Source organism: Sturnus vulgaris, unplaced genomic scaffold (genome assembly GCF_052056855.1).
Source record: "Sturnus vulgaris isolate bStuVul1 unplaced genomic scaffold, bStuVul1.hap1 Scaffold_156, whole genome shotgun sequence".
In the NCBI taxonomy this organism is placed as follows: domain Eukaryota; kingdom Metazoa; phylum Chordata; class Aves; order Passeriformes; family Sturnidae; genus Sturnus; species Sturnus vulgaris.
Window position 1 is genome coordinate 174,045 of NW_028276073.1, and position 15,956 is coordinate 190,000.

Genomic DNA, 15,956 nt, shown 5'->3' on the forward strand with positions numbered 1-15,956 from the left:
TGTCCGCAGCTTGGTAGACCTGTTGCCCGTTTCATGGCTGGGTAGACCTGTTGTCCGCAGCATTGAGTTGGTAGACCTGTTGCCCGTTTCATGGCTGGGTAGACCTGGTGTCCGCAGCTTGGTAGACCTGTTGCCCGTTTCATGGCTGGGTAGACCTGGTGTCCGCAGCAAGCCGTGGGTAGACCTGGTGTCCGGAGCTTGGTAGACCTGTTGCCCGATTCATGCCTGGGTAGACCTGTTGTCCGCAGCAAGCCGTGGGTAGACCTGGTGTCCGCAGCATGCCCTGGGTAGACCTGGTGTCCGCAGCTTGGTAGACCTGTTGCCCGATTCATGCCTGGGTAGACCTGTTGTCCGCAGCATTGAGTGGGTAGACCTGGTGTCCGCAGCATGCCCTGGGTAGACCTGGTGTCCGCAGCTTGGTAGACCTGTTGCCCGTTTCATGGCTGGGTAGACCTGTTGTCCGCAGCAAGCCGTGAGTAGACCTGTTGCCCGATTCATGGCTGGGTAGACCTGGTGTCCGCAGCATGCCCTGGGTAGACCTGGTGTCCGCAGCTTGGTAGACCTGTTGCCCGATTCATGGCTGGGTAGACCTGGTGTCCGCAGCATTGAGTTGGTAGACCTGGTGTCCGCAGCATGCCCTGGGTAGACCTGGTGTCCGCAGCTTGGTAGACCTGTTGCCCGTTTCATGGCTGGGTAGACCTGTTGTCCGCAGCATTGAGTTGGTAGACCTGGTGTCCGCAGCATGCCCTGGGTAGACCTGGTGTCCGCAGCTTGGTAGACCTGTTGCCCGTTTCATGGCTGGGTAGACCTGGTGTCCGCAGCATGCCCTGGGTAGACCTGGTGTCCGCAGCTTGGTAGACCTGTTGCCCGTTTCATGGCTGGGTAGACCTGTTGTCCGCAGCAAGCCGTGGGTAGACCTGGTGTCCGCAGCTTGGTAGACCTGTTGCCCGATTCATGGCTGGGTAGACCTGTTGTCCGCAGCATTGAGTTGGTAGACCTGGTGTCCGCAGCATGCCCTGGGTAGACCTGGTGTCCGCAGCTTGGTAGACCTGTTGCCCGTTTCATAGCTGGGTAGACCTGGTGTCCGCAGCTTGGTAGACCTGTTGCCCGTTTCATGGCTGGGTAGACCTGGTGTCCGCAGCAAGCCGTGAGTAGACCTGTTGCCCGTTTCATGGCTGGGTAGACCTGGTGTCCGCAGCATGCCCTGGGTAGACCTGGTGTCCGCAGCTTGGTAGACCTGTTGCCCGTTTCATGGCTGGGTAGACCTGGTGTCCGCAGCAAGCCGTGAGTAGACCTGTTGCCCGTTTCATGGCTGGGTAGACCTGTTGTCCGCAGCATGCCCTGGGTAGACCTGGTGTCCGCAGCTTGGTAGACCTGTTGCCCGTTTCATGGCTGGGTAGACCTGGTGTCCGCAGCAAGCCGTGGGTAGACCTGCTGCCCGTTTCATGGCTGGGTAGACCTGGTGTCCGCAGCAAGCCGTGGGTAGACCTGGTGTCCGCAGCTTGGTAGACCTGTTGCCCGTTTCATGGCTGGGTAGACCTGTTGTCCGCAGCATTGAGTTGGTAGACCTGGTGTCCGCTACATACCCTGGGTAGACCTGGTGTCCGCAGCTTGGTAGACCTGTTGCCCGTTTCATGGCTGGGTAGACCTGGTGTCCGCAGCATTGAGATGGTAGACCTGTTGCCCGTTTCATGGCTGGGTAGACCTGTTGTCCGCAGCTTGGTAGACCTGTTGCCCGATTCATGGCTGGGTAGACCTGGTGTCCGCAGCAAGCCGTGAGTAGACCTGTTGCCCGTTTCATGGCTGGGTAGACCTGGTGTCCGCAGCATGCCCTGGGTAGACCTGTTGTCCGCAGCTTGGTAGACCTGTTGCCCGTTTCATGGCTGGGTAGACCTGTTGTCCGCAGCAAGCCGTGAGTAGACCTGTTGCCCGTTTCATGGCTGGGTAGACCTGTTGTCCGCAGCATGCCCTGGGTAGACCTGGTGTCCGCAGCTTGGTAGACCTGTTGCCCGTTTCATGGCTGGGTAGACCTGGTGTCCGCAGCAAGCCGTGGGTAGACCTGGTGTCCGCAGCTTGGTAGACCTGTTGCCCGTTTCATGGCTGGGTAGACCTGTTGTCCGCAGCATTGAGTTGGTAGACCTGTTGCCCGTTTCATGGCTGGGTAGACCTGGTGTCCGCAGCTTGGTAGACCTGTTGCCCGTTTCATGGCTGGGTAGACCTGGTGTCCGCAGCAAGCCGTGGGTAGACCTGGTGTCCGGAGCTTGGTAGACCTGTTGCCCGATTCATGGCTGGGTAGACCTGTTGTCCGCAGCAAGCCGTGGGTAGACCTGGTGTCCGCAGCATGCCCTGGGTAGACCTGGTGTCCGCAGCTTGGTAGACCTGTTGCCCGATTCATGCCTGGGTAGACCTGTTGTCCGCAGCAAGCCGTGGGTAGACCTGGTGTCCGCAGCATGCCCTGGGTAGACCTGGTGTCCGCAGCTTGGTAGACCTGTTGCCCGTTTCATGGCTGGGTAGACCTGTTGTCCGCAGCAAGCCGTGAGTAGACCTGTTGCCCGTTTCATGGCTGGGTAGACCTGGTGTCCGCAGCATGCCCTGGGTAGACCTGGTGTCCGCAGCTTGGTAGACCTGTTGCCCGTTTCATGGCTGGGTAGACCTGGTGTCCGCAGCAAGCCGTGGGTAGACCTGGTGTCCGCAGCTTGGTAGACCTGTTGCCCGATTCATGGCTGGGTAGACCTGTTGTCCGCAGCATTGAGTTGGTAGACCTGGTGTCCGCAGCATGCCCTGGGTAGACCTGGTGTCCGCAGCTTGGTAGACCTGTTGCCCGTTTCATGGCTGGGTAGACCTGGTGTCCGCAGCAAGCCGTGAGTAGACCTGTTGCCCGTTTCATGGCTGGGTAGACCTGTTGTCCGCAGCATGCCCTGGGTAGACCTGGTGTCCGCAGCTTGGTAGACCTGTTGCCCGTTTCATGGCTGGGTAGACTTGTTGTCCGCAGCAAGCCGTGGGTAGACCTGGTGTCCGCAGCATGCCCTGGGTAGACCTGGTGTCCGCAGCTTGGTAGACCTGTTGCCCGTTTCATGGCTGGGTAGACCTGGTGTCCGCAGCAAGCCGTGGGTAGACCTGGTGTCCGCAGCATGCCCTGGGTAGACCTGGTGTCCGCAGCTTGGTAGACCTGTTGCCCGTTTCATGGCTGGGTAGACCTGGTGTCCGCAGCAAGCCGTGAGTAGACCTGTTGCCCGTTTCATGGCTGGGTAGACCTGTTGTCCGCAGCATGCCCTGGGTAGACCTGTTGTCCGCAGCTTGGTAGACCTGTTGCCCGTTTCATGGCTGGGTAGACCTGGTGTCCGCAGCAAGCCGTGAGTAGACCTGTTGCCCGTTTCATGGCTGGGTAGACCTGGTGTCCGCAGCAAGCCGTGAGTAGACCTGGTGTCCGCAGCTTGGTAGACCTGTTGCCCGTTTCATGGCTGGGTAGACCTGGTGTCCGCAGCAAGACGTGAGTAGACCTGTTGCCCGTTTCATGGCTGGGTAGACCTGGTGTCCGCAGCATGCCCTGGGTAGACCTGGTGTCCGCAGCTTGGTAGACCTGTTGCCCGTTTCATGGCTGGGTAGACCTGGTGTCCGCAGCAAGCCGTGAGTAGACCTGTTGCCCGTTTCATGGCTGGGTAGACCTGGTGTCCGCAGCATGCCCTGGGTAGACCTGGTGTCCGCAGCTTGGTAGACCTGTTGCCCGTTTCATGGCTGGGTAGACCTGGTGTCCGCAGCATGCCCTGGGTAGACCTGGTGTCCGCAGCTTGGTAGACCTGTTGCCCGATTCATGCCTGGGTAGACCTGTTGTCCGCAGCATGCCCTGGGTAGACCTGGTGTCCGCAGCATGCCCTGGGTAGACCTGGTGTCCGCAGCTTGGTAGACCTGTTGCCCGTTTCATGGCTGGGTAGACCTGGTGTCCGCAGCAAGCCGTGAGTAGACCTGTTGCCCGTTTCATGGCTGGGTAGACCTGGTGTCCGCAGCATGCCCTGGGTAGACCTGGTGTCCGCAGCTTGGTAGACCTGTTGCCCGTTTCATGGCTGGGTAGACCTGGTGTCCGCAGCAAGCCGTGAGTAGACCTGTTGCCCGTTTCATGGCTGGGTAGACCTGGTGTCCGCAGCATGCCCTGGGTAGACCTGGTGTCCGCAGCTTGGTAGACCTGTTGCCCGTTTCATGGCTGGGTAGACCTGGTGTCCGCAGCAAGCCGTGGGTAGACCTGGTGTCCGGAGCTTGGTAGACCTGTTGCCCGATTCATGCCTGGGTAGACCTGTTGTCCGCAGCATGCCCTGGGTAGACCTGGTGTCCGCAGCATGCCCTGGGTAGACCTGGTGTCCGCAGCTTGGTAGACCTGTTGCCCGTTTCATGGCTGGGTAGACCTGGTGTCCGCAGCATGCCCTGGGTAGACCTGGTGTCCGCAGCTTGGTAGACCTGTTGCCCGTTTCATGGCTGGGTAGACCTGGTGTCCGCAGCAAGCCGTGGGTAGACCTGGTGTCCGGAGCTTGGTAGACCTGTTGCCCGATTCATGCCTGGGTAGACCTGTTGTCCGCAGCATTGAGTGGGTAGACCTGGTGTCCGCAGCATGCCCTGGGTAGACCTGGTGTCCGCAGCTTGGTAGACCTGTTGCCCGTTTCATGGCTTGGTAGACCTGTTGTCCGCAGCAAGCCGTGAGTAGACCTGTTGCCCGTTTCATGGCTGGGTAGACCTGTTGTCCGCAGCATGCCCTGGGTAGACCTGGTGTCCGCAGCTTGGTAGACCTGTTGCCCGTTTCATGGCTGGGTAGACCTGTTGTCCGCAGCAAGCCGTGGGTAGACCTGGTGTCCGCAGCATGCCCTGGGTAGACCTGGTGTCCGCAGCTTGGTAGACCTGTTGCCCGTTTCATGGCTGGGTAGACCTGGTGTCCGCAGCAAGCCGTGGGTAGACCTGGTGTCCGCAGCATGCCCTGGGTAGACCTGGTGTCCGCAGCTTGGTAGACCTGTTGCCCGTTTCATGGCTGGGTAGACCTGGTGTCCGCAGCAAGCCGTGAGTAGACCTGTTGCCCGTTTCATGGCTGGGTAGACCTGTTGTCCGCAGCATGCCCTGGGTAGACCTGTTGTCCGCAGCTTGGTAGACCTGTTGCCCGTTTCATGGCTGGGTAGACCTGGTGTCCGCAGCAAGCCGTGAGTAGACCTGTTGCCCGTTTCATGGCTGGGTAGACCTGGTGTCCGCAGCAAGCCGTGAGTAGACCTGGTGTCCGCAGCTTGGTAGACCTGTTGCCCGTTTCATGGCTGGGTAGACCTGGTGTCCGCAGCAAGACGTGAGTAGACCTGTTGCCCGTTTCATGGCTGGGTAGACCTGGTGTCCGCAGCATGCCCTGGGTAGACCTGGTGTCCGCAGCTTGGTAGACCTGTTGCCCGTTTCATGGCTGGGTAGACCTGGTGTCCGCAGCAAGCCGTGAGTAGACCTGTTGCCCGTTTCATGGCTGGGTAGACCTGGTGTCCGCAGCATGCCCTGGGTAGACCTGTTGTCCGCAGCTTGGTAGACCTGTTGCCCGTTTCATGGCTGGGTAGACCTGGTGTCCGCAGCATGCCCTGGGTAGACCTGGTGTCCGCAGCTTGGTAGACCTGTTGCCCGATTCATGCCTGGGTAGACCTGTTGTCCGCAGCATGCCCTGGGTAGACCTGGTGTCCGCAGCATGCCCTGGGTAGACCTGGTGTCCGCAGCTTGGTAGACCTGTTGCCCGTTTCATGGCTGGGTAGACCTGGTGTCCGCAGCAAGCCGTGAGTAGACCTGTTGCCCGTTTCATGGCTGGGTAGACCTGGTGTCCGCAGCATGCCCTGGGTAGACCTGGTGTCCGCAGCTTGGTAGACCTGTTGCCCGTTTCATGGCTGGGTAGACCTGGTGTCCGCAGCAAGCCGTGAGTAGACCTGTTGCCCGTTTCATGGCTGGGTAGACCTGGTGTCCGCAGCATGCCCTGGGTAGACCTGGTGTCCGCAGCTTGGTAGACCTGTTGCCCGTTTCATGGCTGGGTAGACCTGGTGTCCGCAGCAAGCCGTGGGTAGACCTGGTGTCCGGAGCTTGGTAGACCTGTTGCCCGTTTCATGGCTGGGTAGACCTGTTGTCCGCAGCATGCCCTGGGTAGACCTGGTGTCCGCAGCATGCCCTGGGTAGACCTGGTGTCCGCAGCTTGGTAGACCTGTTGCCCGTTTCATGGCTGGGTAGACCTGGTGTCCGCAGCAAGCCGTGAGTAGACCTGTTGCCCGTTTCATGGCTGGGTAGACCTGGTGTCCGCAGCATGCCCTGGGTAGACCTGGTGTCCGCAGCTTGGTAGACCTGTTGCCCGTTTCATGGCTGGGTAGACCTGGTGTCCGCAGCAAGCCGTGAGTAGACCTGTTGCCCGTTTCATGGCTGGGTAGACCTGGTGTCCGCAGCATGCCCTGGGTAGACCTGGTGTCCGCAGCTTGGTAGACCTGTTGCCCGTTTCATGGCTGGGTAGACCTGGTGTCCGCAGCAAGCCGTGGGTAGACCTGGTGTCCGGAGCTTGGTAGACCTGTTGCCCGATTCATGCCTGGGTAGACCTGTTGTCCGCAGCATTGAGTGGGTAGACCTGGTGTCCGCAGCATGCCCTGGGTAGACCTGGTGTCCGCAGCTTGGTAGACCTGTTGCCCGTTTCATGGCTGGGTAGACCTGGTGTCCGCAGCAAGCCGTGAGTAGACCTGTTGCCCGTTTCATGGCTGGGTAGACCTGGTGTCCGCAGCATGCCCTGGGTAGACCTGGTGTCCGCAGCTTGGTAGACCTGTTGCCCGTTTCATGGCTGGGTAGACCTGGTGTCCGCAGCAAGCCGTGGGTAGACCTGGTGTCCGCAGCTTGGTAGACCTGTTGCCCGATTCATGCCTGGGTAGACCTGTTGTCCGCAGCATTGAGTGGGTAGACCTGGTGTCCGCAGCATGCCCTGGGTAGACCTGGTGTCCGCAGCTTGGTAGACCTGTTGCCCGTTTCATGGCTGGGTAGACCTGGTGTCCGCAGCAAGCCGTGAGTAGACCTGTTGCCCGTTTCATGGCTGGGTAGACCTGGTGTCCGCAGCATGCCCTGGGTAGACCTGGTGTCCGCAGCTTGGTAGACCTGTTGCCCGTTTCATGGCTGGGTAGACCTGTTGTCCGCAGCAAGCCGTGGGTAGACCTGGTGTCCGGAGCTTGGTAGACCTGTTGCCCGATTCATGCCTGGGTAGACCTGTTGTCCGCAGCATTGAGTGGGTAGACCTGGTGTCCGCAGCATGCCCTGGGTAGACCTGTTGTCCGCAGCTTGGTAGACCTGTTGCCCGTTTCATGGCTGGGTAGACCTGTTGTCCGCAGCAAGCCGTGAGTAGACCTGTTGCCCGTTTCATGACTGGGTAGACCTGGTGTCCGCAGCATGCCCTGGGTAGACCTGGTGTCCGCAGCTTGGTAGACCTGTTGCCCGTTTCATGGCTGGGTAGACCTGGTGTCCGCAGCAAGCCGTGAGTAGACCTGTTGCCCGTTTCATGGCTGGGTAGACCTGGTGTCCGCAGCATGCCCTGGGTAGACCTGGTGTCCGCAGCTTGGTAGACCTGTTGCCCGTTTCATGGCTGGGTAGACCTGTTGTCCGCAGCAAGCCGTGGGTAGACCTGGTGTCCGCAGCTTGGTAGACCTGTTGCCCGATTCATGCCTGGGTAGACCTGTTGTCCGCAGCAAGCCGTGGGTAGACCTGGTGTCCGCAGCTTGGTAGACCTGTTGCCCGTTTCATGGCTGGGTAGACCTGGTGTCCGCAGCATTGAGTTGGTAGACCTGGTGTCCGCAGCAAGCCGTGGGTAGACCTGGTGTCCGCAGCTTGGTAGACCTGTTGCCCGTTTCATGGCTGGGTAGACCTGTTGTCCGCAGCATTGAGTTGGTAGACCTGTTGCCCGTTTCATGGCTGGGTAGACCTGGTGTCCGCAGCTTGGTAGACTTGTTGCCCGTTTCATGGCTGGGTAGACCTGGTGTCCGCAGCAAGCCGTGAGTAGACCTGGTGCCCGTTTCATGGCTGGGTAGACCTGGTGTCCGCAGCAAGCCGTGGGTAGACCTGGTGTCCGCAGCTTGGTAGACCTGTTGCCCGATTCATGGCTGGGTAGACCTGTTGTCCGCAGCAAGCCGTGGGTAGACCTGGTGTCCGCAGCATGCCCTGGGTAGACCTGGTGTCCGCAGCTTGGTAGACCTGTTGCCCGTTTCATGGCTGGGTAGACCTGGTGTCCGCAGCAAGCCGTGGGTAGACCTGGTGTCCGCAGCTTGGTAGACCTGTTGCCCGTTTCATGGCTGGGTAGACCTGTTGTCCGCAGCATTGAGTTGGTAGACCTGGTGTCCGCAGCAAGCCGTGGGTAGACCTGGTGTCCGCAGCAAGCCGTGAGTAGACCTGTTGCCCGTTTCATGGCTGGGTAGACCTGGTGTCCGCAGCATGCCCTGGGTAGACCTGTTGTCCGCAGCTTGGTAGACCTGTTGCCCGTTTCATGGCTGGGTAGACCTGGTGTCCGCAGCATGCCCTGGGTAGACCTGGTGTCCGCAGCTTGGTAGACCTGTTGCCCGATTCATGCCTGGGTAGACCTGTTGTCCGCAGCATGCCCTGGGTAGACCTGGTGTCCGCAGCATGCCCTGGGTAGACCTGGTGTCCGCAGCTTGGTAGACCTGTTGCCCGTTTCATGGCTGGGTAGACCTGGTGTCCGCAGCAAGCCGTGAGTAGACCTGTTGCCCGTTTCATGGCTGGGTAGACCTGGTGTCCGCAGCATGCCCTGGGTAGACCTGGTGTCCGCAGCTTGGTAGACCTGTTGCCCGTTTCATGGCTGGGTAGACCTGGTGTCCGCAGCAAGCCGTGAGTAGACCTGTTGCCCGTTTCATGGCTGGGTAGACCTGGTGTCCGCAGCATGCCCTGGGTAGACCTGGTGTCCGCAGCTTGGTAGACCTGTTGCCCGTTTCATGGCTGGGTAGACCTGGTGTCCGCAGCAAGCCGTGGGTAGACCTGGTGTCCGGAGCTTGGTAGACCTGTTGCCCGTTTCATGGCTGGGTAGACCTGTTGTCCGCAGCATGCCCTGGGTAGACCTGGTGTCCGCAGCATGCCCTGGGTAGACCTGGTGTCCGCAGCTTGGTAGACCTGTTGCCCGTTTCATGGTTGGGTAGACCTGGTGTCCGCAGCAAGCCGTGAGTAGACCTGTTGCCCGTTTCATGGCTGGGTAGACCTGGTGTCCGCAGCATGCCCTGGGTAGACCTGGTGTCCGCAGCTTGGTAGACCTGTTGCCCGTTTCATGGCTGGGTAGACCTGGTGTCCGCAGCAAGCCGTGAGTAGACCTGTTGCCCGTTTCATGGCTGGGTAGACCTGGTGTCCGCAGCATGCCCTGGGTAGACCTGGTGTCCGCAGCTTGGTAGACCTGTTGCCCGTTTCATGGCTGGGTAGACCTGGTGTCCGCAGCAAGCCGTGGGTAGACCTGGTGTCCGGAGCTTGGTAGACCTGTTGCCCGATTCATGCCTGGGTAGACCTGTTGTCCGCAGCATTGAGTGGGTAGACCTGGTGTCCGCAGCATGCCCTGGGTAGACCTGGTGTCCGCAGCTTGGTAGACCTGTTGCCCGTTTCATGGCTGGGTAGACCTGGTGTCCGCAGCAAGCCGTGAGTAGACCTGTTGCCCGTTTCATGGCTGGGTAGACCTGGTGTCCGCAGCATGCCCTGGGTAGACCTGGTGTCCGCAGCTTGGTAGACCTGTTGCCCGTTTCATGGCTGGGTAGACCTGGTGTCCGCAGCAAGCCGTGGGTAGACCTGGTGTCCGGAGCTTGGTAGACCTGTTGCCCGATTCATGCCTGGGTAGACCTGTTGTCCGCAGCATTGAGTGGGTAGACCTGGTGTCCGCAGCATGCCCTGGGTAGACCTGGTGTCCGCAGCTTGGTAGACCTGTTGCCCGTTTCATGGCTGGGTAGACCTGGTGTCCGCAGCAAGCCGTGAGTAGACCTGTTGCCCGTTTCATGGCTGGGTAGACCTGGTGTCCGCAGCATGCCCTGGGTAGACCTGGTGTCCGCAGCTTGGTAGACCTGTTGCCCGTTTCATGGCTGGGTAGACCTGTTGTCCGCAGCAAGCCGTGGGTAGACCTGGTGTCCGGAGCTTGGTAGACCTGTTGCCCGATTCATGCCTGGGTAGACCTGTTGTCCGCAGCATTGAGTGGGTAGACCTGGTGTCCGCAGCATGCCCTGGGTAGACCTGTTGTCCGCAGCTTGGTAGACCTGTTGCCCGTTTCATGGCTGGGTAGACCTGTTGTCCGCAGCAAGCCGTGAGTAGACCTGTTGCCCGTTTCATGACTGGGTAGACCTGGTGTCCGCAGCATGCCCTGGGTAGACCTGGTGTCCGCAGCTTGGTAGACCTGTTGCCCGTTTCATGGCTGGGTAGACCTGGTGTCCGCAGCAAGCCGTGAGTAGACCTGTTGCCCGTTTCATGGCTGGGTAGACCTGGTGTCCGCAGCATGCCCTGGGTAGACCTGGTGTCCGCAGCTTGGTAGACCTGTTGCCCGTTTCATGGCTGGGTAGACCTGTTGTCCGCAGCAAGCCGTGGGTAGACCTGGTGTCCGCAGCTTGGTAGACCTGTTGCCCGATTCATGCCTGGGTAGACCTGTTGTCCGCAGCAAGCCGTGGGTAGACCTGGTGTCCGCAGCTTGGTAGACCTGTTGCCCGTTTCATGGCTGGGTAGACCTGGTGTCCGCAGCATTGAGTTGGTAGACCTGGTGTCCGCAGCAAGCCGTGGGTAGACCTGGTGTCCGCAGCTTGGTAGACCTGTTGCCCGTTTCATGGCTGGGTAGACCTGTTGTCCGCAGCATTGAGTTGGTAGACCTGTTGCCCGTTTCATGGCTGGGTAGACCTGGTGTCCGCAGCTTGGTAGACCTGTTGCCCGTTTCATGGCTGGGTAGACCTGGTGTCCGCAGCAAGCCGTGAGTAGACCTGGTGCCCGTTTCATGGCTGGGTAGACCTGGTGTCCGCAGCAAGCCGTGGGTAGACCTGGTGTCCGCAGCTTGGTAGACCTGTTGCCCGATTCATGGCTGGGTAGACCTGTTGTCCGCAGCAAGCCGTGGGTAGACCTGGTGTCCGCAGCATGCCCTGGGTAGACCTGGTGTCCGCAGCTTGGTAGACCTGTTGCCCGTTTCATGGCTGGGTAGACCTGGTGTCCGCAGCAAGCCGTGGGTAGACCTGGTGTCCGCAGCTTGGTAGACCTGTTGCCCGTTTCATGGCTGGGTAGACCTGTTGTCCGCAGCATTGAGTTGGTAGACCTGGTGTCCGCAGCAAGCCGTGGGTAGACCTGGTGTCCGCAGCATGCCCTGGGTAGACCTGGTGTCCGCAGCTTGGTAGACCTGTTGCCCGTTTCATGCCTGGGTAGACCTGTTGTCCGCAGCAAGCCGTGGGTAGACCTGGTGTCCGCAGCATGCCCTGGGTAGACCTGGTGTCCGCAGCTTGGTAGACCTGTTGCCCGTTTCATGGCTGGGTAGACCTGTTGTCCGCTGCAAGCCGTGAGTAGACCTGTTGCCCGTTTCATGGCTGGGTAGACCTGGTGTCCGCAGCATGCCCTGGGTAGACCTGGTGTCCGCAGCTGGGTAGACCTGTTGCCCGTTTCATGGCTGGGTAGACCTGGTGTCCGCAGCAAGCCGTGGGTAGACCTGGTGTCCGCAGCATGCCCTGGGTAGACCTGGTGTCCGCAGCTTGGTAGACCTGTTGCCCGTTTCATGGCTGGGTAGACCTGGTGTCCGCAGCAAGCCGTGAGTAGACCTGTTGCCCGTTTCATGGCTGGGTAGACCTGGTGTCCGCAGCATGCCCTGGGTAGACCTGGTGTCCGCAGCTTGGTAGACCTGTTGCCCGTTTCATGGCTGGGTAGACCTGGTGTCCGCAGCAAGCCGTGGGTAGACCTGGTGTCCGGAGCTTGGTAGACCTGTTGCCCGATTCATGCCTGGGTAGACCTGTTGTCCGCAGCATGCCCTGGGTAGACCTGGTGTCCGCAGCATGCCCTGGGTAGACCTGGTGTCCGCAGCTTGGTAGACCTGTTGCCCGTTTCATGGCTGGGTAGACCTGGTGTCCGCAGCAAGCCGTGAGTAGACCTGTTGCCCGTTTCATGGCTGGGTAGACCTGGTGTCCGCAGCATGCCCTGGGTAGACCTGGTGTCCGCAGCTTGGTAGACCTGTTGCCCGTTTCATGGCTGGGTAGACCTGGTGTCCGCAGCAAGCCGTGAGTAGACCTGTTGCCCGTTTCATGGCTGGGTAGACCTGGTGTCCGCAGCATGCCCTGGGTAGACCTGGTGTCCGCAGCTTGGTAGACCTGTTGCCCGTTTCATGGCTGGGTAGACCTGGTGTCCGCAGCAAGCCGTGGGTAGACCTGGTGTCCGGAGCTTGGTAGACCTGTTGCCCGATTCATGCCTGGGTAGACCTGTTGTCCGCAGCATTGAGTGGGTAGACCTGGTGTCCGCAGCATGCCCTGGGTAGACCTGGTGTCCGCAGCTTGGTAGACCTGTTGCCCGTTTCATGGCTGGGTAGACCTGGTGTCCGCAGCAAGCCGTGAGTAGACCTGTTGCCCGTTTCATGGCTGGGTAGACCTGTTGTCCGCAGCATGCCCTGGGTAGACCTGGTGTCCGCAGCAAGCCGTGGGTAGACCTGGTGTCCGCAGCATGCCCTGGGTAGACCTGGTGTCCGCAGCTTGGTAGACCTGTTGCCCGTTTCATGGCTGGGTAGACCTGGTGTCCGCAGCAAGCCGTGGGTAGACCTGGTGTCCGCAGCAAGCCGTGGGTAGACCTGGTGTCCGCAGCATGCCCTGGGTAGACCTGGTGTCCGCAGCTTGGTAGACCTGTTGCCCGTTTCATGGCTGGGTAGACCTGTTGTCCGCAGCAAGCCGTGGGTAGACCTGGTGTCCGCAGCATGCCCTGGGTAGACCTGGTGTCCGCAGCTTGGTAGACCTGTTGCCCTTTTCATGCCCTGGGTAGACCTGGTGTCCGCAGCTGGGTAGACCTGTTGTCCGCAGCAAGCCGTGGGTAGACCTGGTGTCCGCAGCATGCCCTGGGTAGACCTGGTGTCCGCAGCTTGGTAGACCTGTTGCCCGTTTCATGGCTGGGTAGACCTGTTGTCCGCAGCAAGCCGTCGGTAGACCTGTTGCCCGTTTCATGGCTGGTAGACCTGTTGTCCGCTGCCGGCCTGGAAGTACTCCAAGGGGTCGCTGTTTCTCGCTGCCTCCGGCTATGTCATCGTAGAAGGCGGCGTGCGCCACTGCGCCCCCTCGGTCACGTACATCGGTTCTCTTTCCGGCCTCCGCCGCTTCGGGCCCATCTGTCCGTATTATGGGAACGAGGTGACGGGCCGTATCCCCACAGGCTGTTGCCGTGCCTGTGTCCGTGGCGGAGAAGGGCGGACGCGCGTGCGGTCGCCAGGGCCAGAAGAACACCGCCGATGTCGGGGCGAGTCGCGTGGCTTCGTCCGGCTTCCCGTCTTACCCAGTTCGACTGGGACAGGTTAGCCCAGAGAGAGAGACCGATGCGATCCGAGAGCCGCTCCCCGGCCCAGGCGAGGCTGCGTGCTCAGTCGGGGGAGAAGCGAGAAAGCCCCCAGAGAGACCGATGCGATCCGAGAGCCGCTCCCCGGCCCAGGCCGAGGCTGCGTGTTCAGTCCGGGGGAGAAGCGAGAAAGCCCCCAGAGAGAGCGATGCGATCCGAGAGCCACCGCGCTCCCCCGGCCCAGGCGAGGCTGCGTTGTTCCAGGCGGGGGAGAAGCGAGAAAAAGGCCCAGAGAGAGGGCGAGAAAGCCGCGAGTGTGTCCCGCTCCGGCCCGGCTGCTGCCGGTTTCGTGACAACGGGGAGCCGGGCGCCCGCTCGCTCCCCCGGGGATGGTGGCGGGCGAGGCGGCGGCGCCTCGCCCCTTTTCTGCCCGGCCTTAAGTCGGGGCCCCGCCCGCTCGCCGGGTGCGGCATTTCTTCGGCTGTCGGTCCCGGTGCACGCTGGTGGCCGGCAGCCGGGGCTGGATTTCTGTGGGGCCGGCCCGGGGTTGTGTTGAGCCTGCCCGGGCTTTCCCTGGCCCCCCTCCCCGAGAGCCCCCCGGGCGTGGCTCGCTTGGCCGAGGTTGGCTGCGCCTCGTTTCCCGCTCCCGACCTGTGTTGCCAGAGTTGTGTCCGTATCGAAAGGGCAGCGGGGGACATGCAGTGGGGCGTGTGGCCTCGCCTCTCGGCTTCGCTTGCTTGCCTGCGAAGGGGGGCTCGGTGACGGGAGTGTCCGGCCCTGCCGTGTGTTGTTGAAGTCGTCCCCCTTCCTCGGCCCTAAGCCGGGGACCCGCGTGTAGCGGGCAGAATTTTTCCGGGGCGGCGGTCGGCCGCGGTGGCCGGCCGTGTCCCCCCCCCCAGGACGGACCCCGCAACCCAACAGAGAGCGAGCGAGCGAGTGAGCCCCCGAGAGTGTGTCGTGGGCGGGGCGGCGGCGCCTCGCCCTTTCTCGGTATCGGCCGGGCGCGATCGAGGCACCGTGCCGGGGCGGCCCGTGGTGTCTGGCCTGCCCCGGCTGCCGTGGTTGCCGTTGCCGGCGGGGGCTGGGTTTTGCGAGCGGCTCCGTTCTTTTTTATTAAAGCGTGCCGGTGTGCGGGGCAGTGTGGGGGTGCCCGCCCGGCCTCCGTTCTTTTTCTCTCGCGGCCCTAAGCCGCGGCACCGAGAAGCGCGCGCTGACGAAGGGTCACGGGCCGCCACCGAAGCGAAAGCGAAAGGCGAGAGAGAAGGGCTGGCTGTGTTGGCGAGTGAGAAAAGAGACCGTATGTCCGGTGGTTGGAGGGGTTTTACGGGAGGAGTTGAGAGGCGCGTTCTCGCCCCCACCCCTGGCTCGTGACCCCCGTGGCTAGCACGGGTCGTGCGACGCATGGCGTGCTTTTTTTTTTAGTTTTTTTTTTGGTGCGGTGGCTTGCCCTTCCCCCCGGCTTTTTTTCCGGGTGGGAAGCCGATCGCTGCGAGGCGGGCGAAAGCCGGTGGCCCGCGGCGTGGTCGGTGGCAGCTGCTCCGTTTTCCGTTGTCTTGCGGCCCGCGGGCGGGTGGCGGCACCCCCCGCTCTCTTCCTCTGCTGCGTGATCGATCCCGAAGGTTGCAAGCGGCCCGCCGGCGTCGGGGGCCTAGGGAGCGTCGGGGAGGCTCGGCGGCGCCAAGGGAGGGCCTCTCGGGGACGTGTCCCGCTCGCACGCATGTTGGAGCCCTGCTCCGTTGCCGTTGTCCCAGGAACCCGCGGCCGCGGGGGCTCCCCGTTGCCCCGCGGCTGCTTTTCTTTCTGTCCCCGTCCGATCGATGAGGCTTTTCGGGTCGCGTCGGAAAGGGCCCCCGGCGGGCCGGCTCCTCCGGGCGAAGTCTCGGTGGTGTCCGGTCCCTCGAGCAGGGCGGTCTCCTGTCCAATTCGCTTCCCGTCGCAGGCGAGGTGTCGCTCCTTCCGCTTGCCGGGGAAGGAACATCTTTACCGTCCCAGGCTGTGTGATGGCCGCGTGGCCCCGTGAGCACTCAAGGTGTCCTTAAAACCACGCGAGGTGCCGGCGCTGGCCCTGGTCCGAGTTTAGCGTCCCGTGGGTGCCGGCCGCGAGCAGCACCGGGCGGCGGTGCGGCTCGAGCTTGAGCCGAGAGAAAACGAAACCAAACCCCCCCCCCCCCTCGAGTGCGAGAGAGAGTGAGAGGGCTGACGAGAACCGATGGCGGGGCCGGGGGAGCACGGACGGGGGAAAAGAGCCCGTTCCGCGCGCGCACCGCGCACGGCGCTCCTTTGTCGTGCCGCCGCCTGCTGCAGAGCGAGCCGCCCCGGCCTCGGGGCCTCGGTGTTGTCCGGGCCGCGCCCGCCTTGTCGGGTCGCTGTCTCCTCTAGCACGTCCGGTGCTTTTTCGGGCCGGCCTCGGGGGCGGGTCAGCCCCAGCCGAGCCCCGTCCCCGCGCCCCCAGCGCGCGCGGGACTCTCCGAACGCGA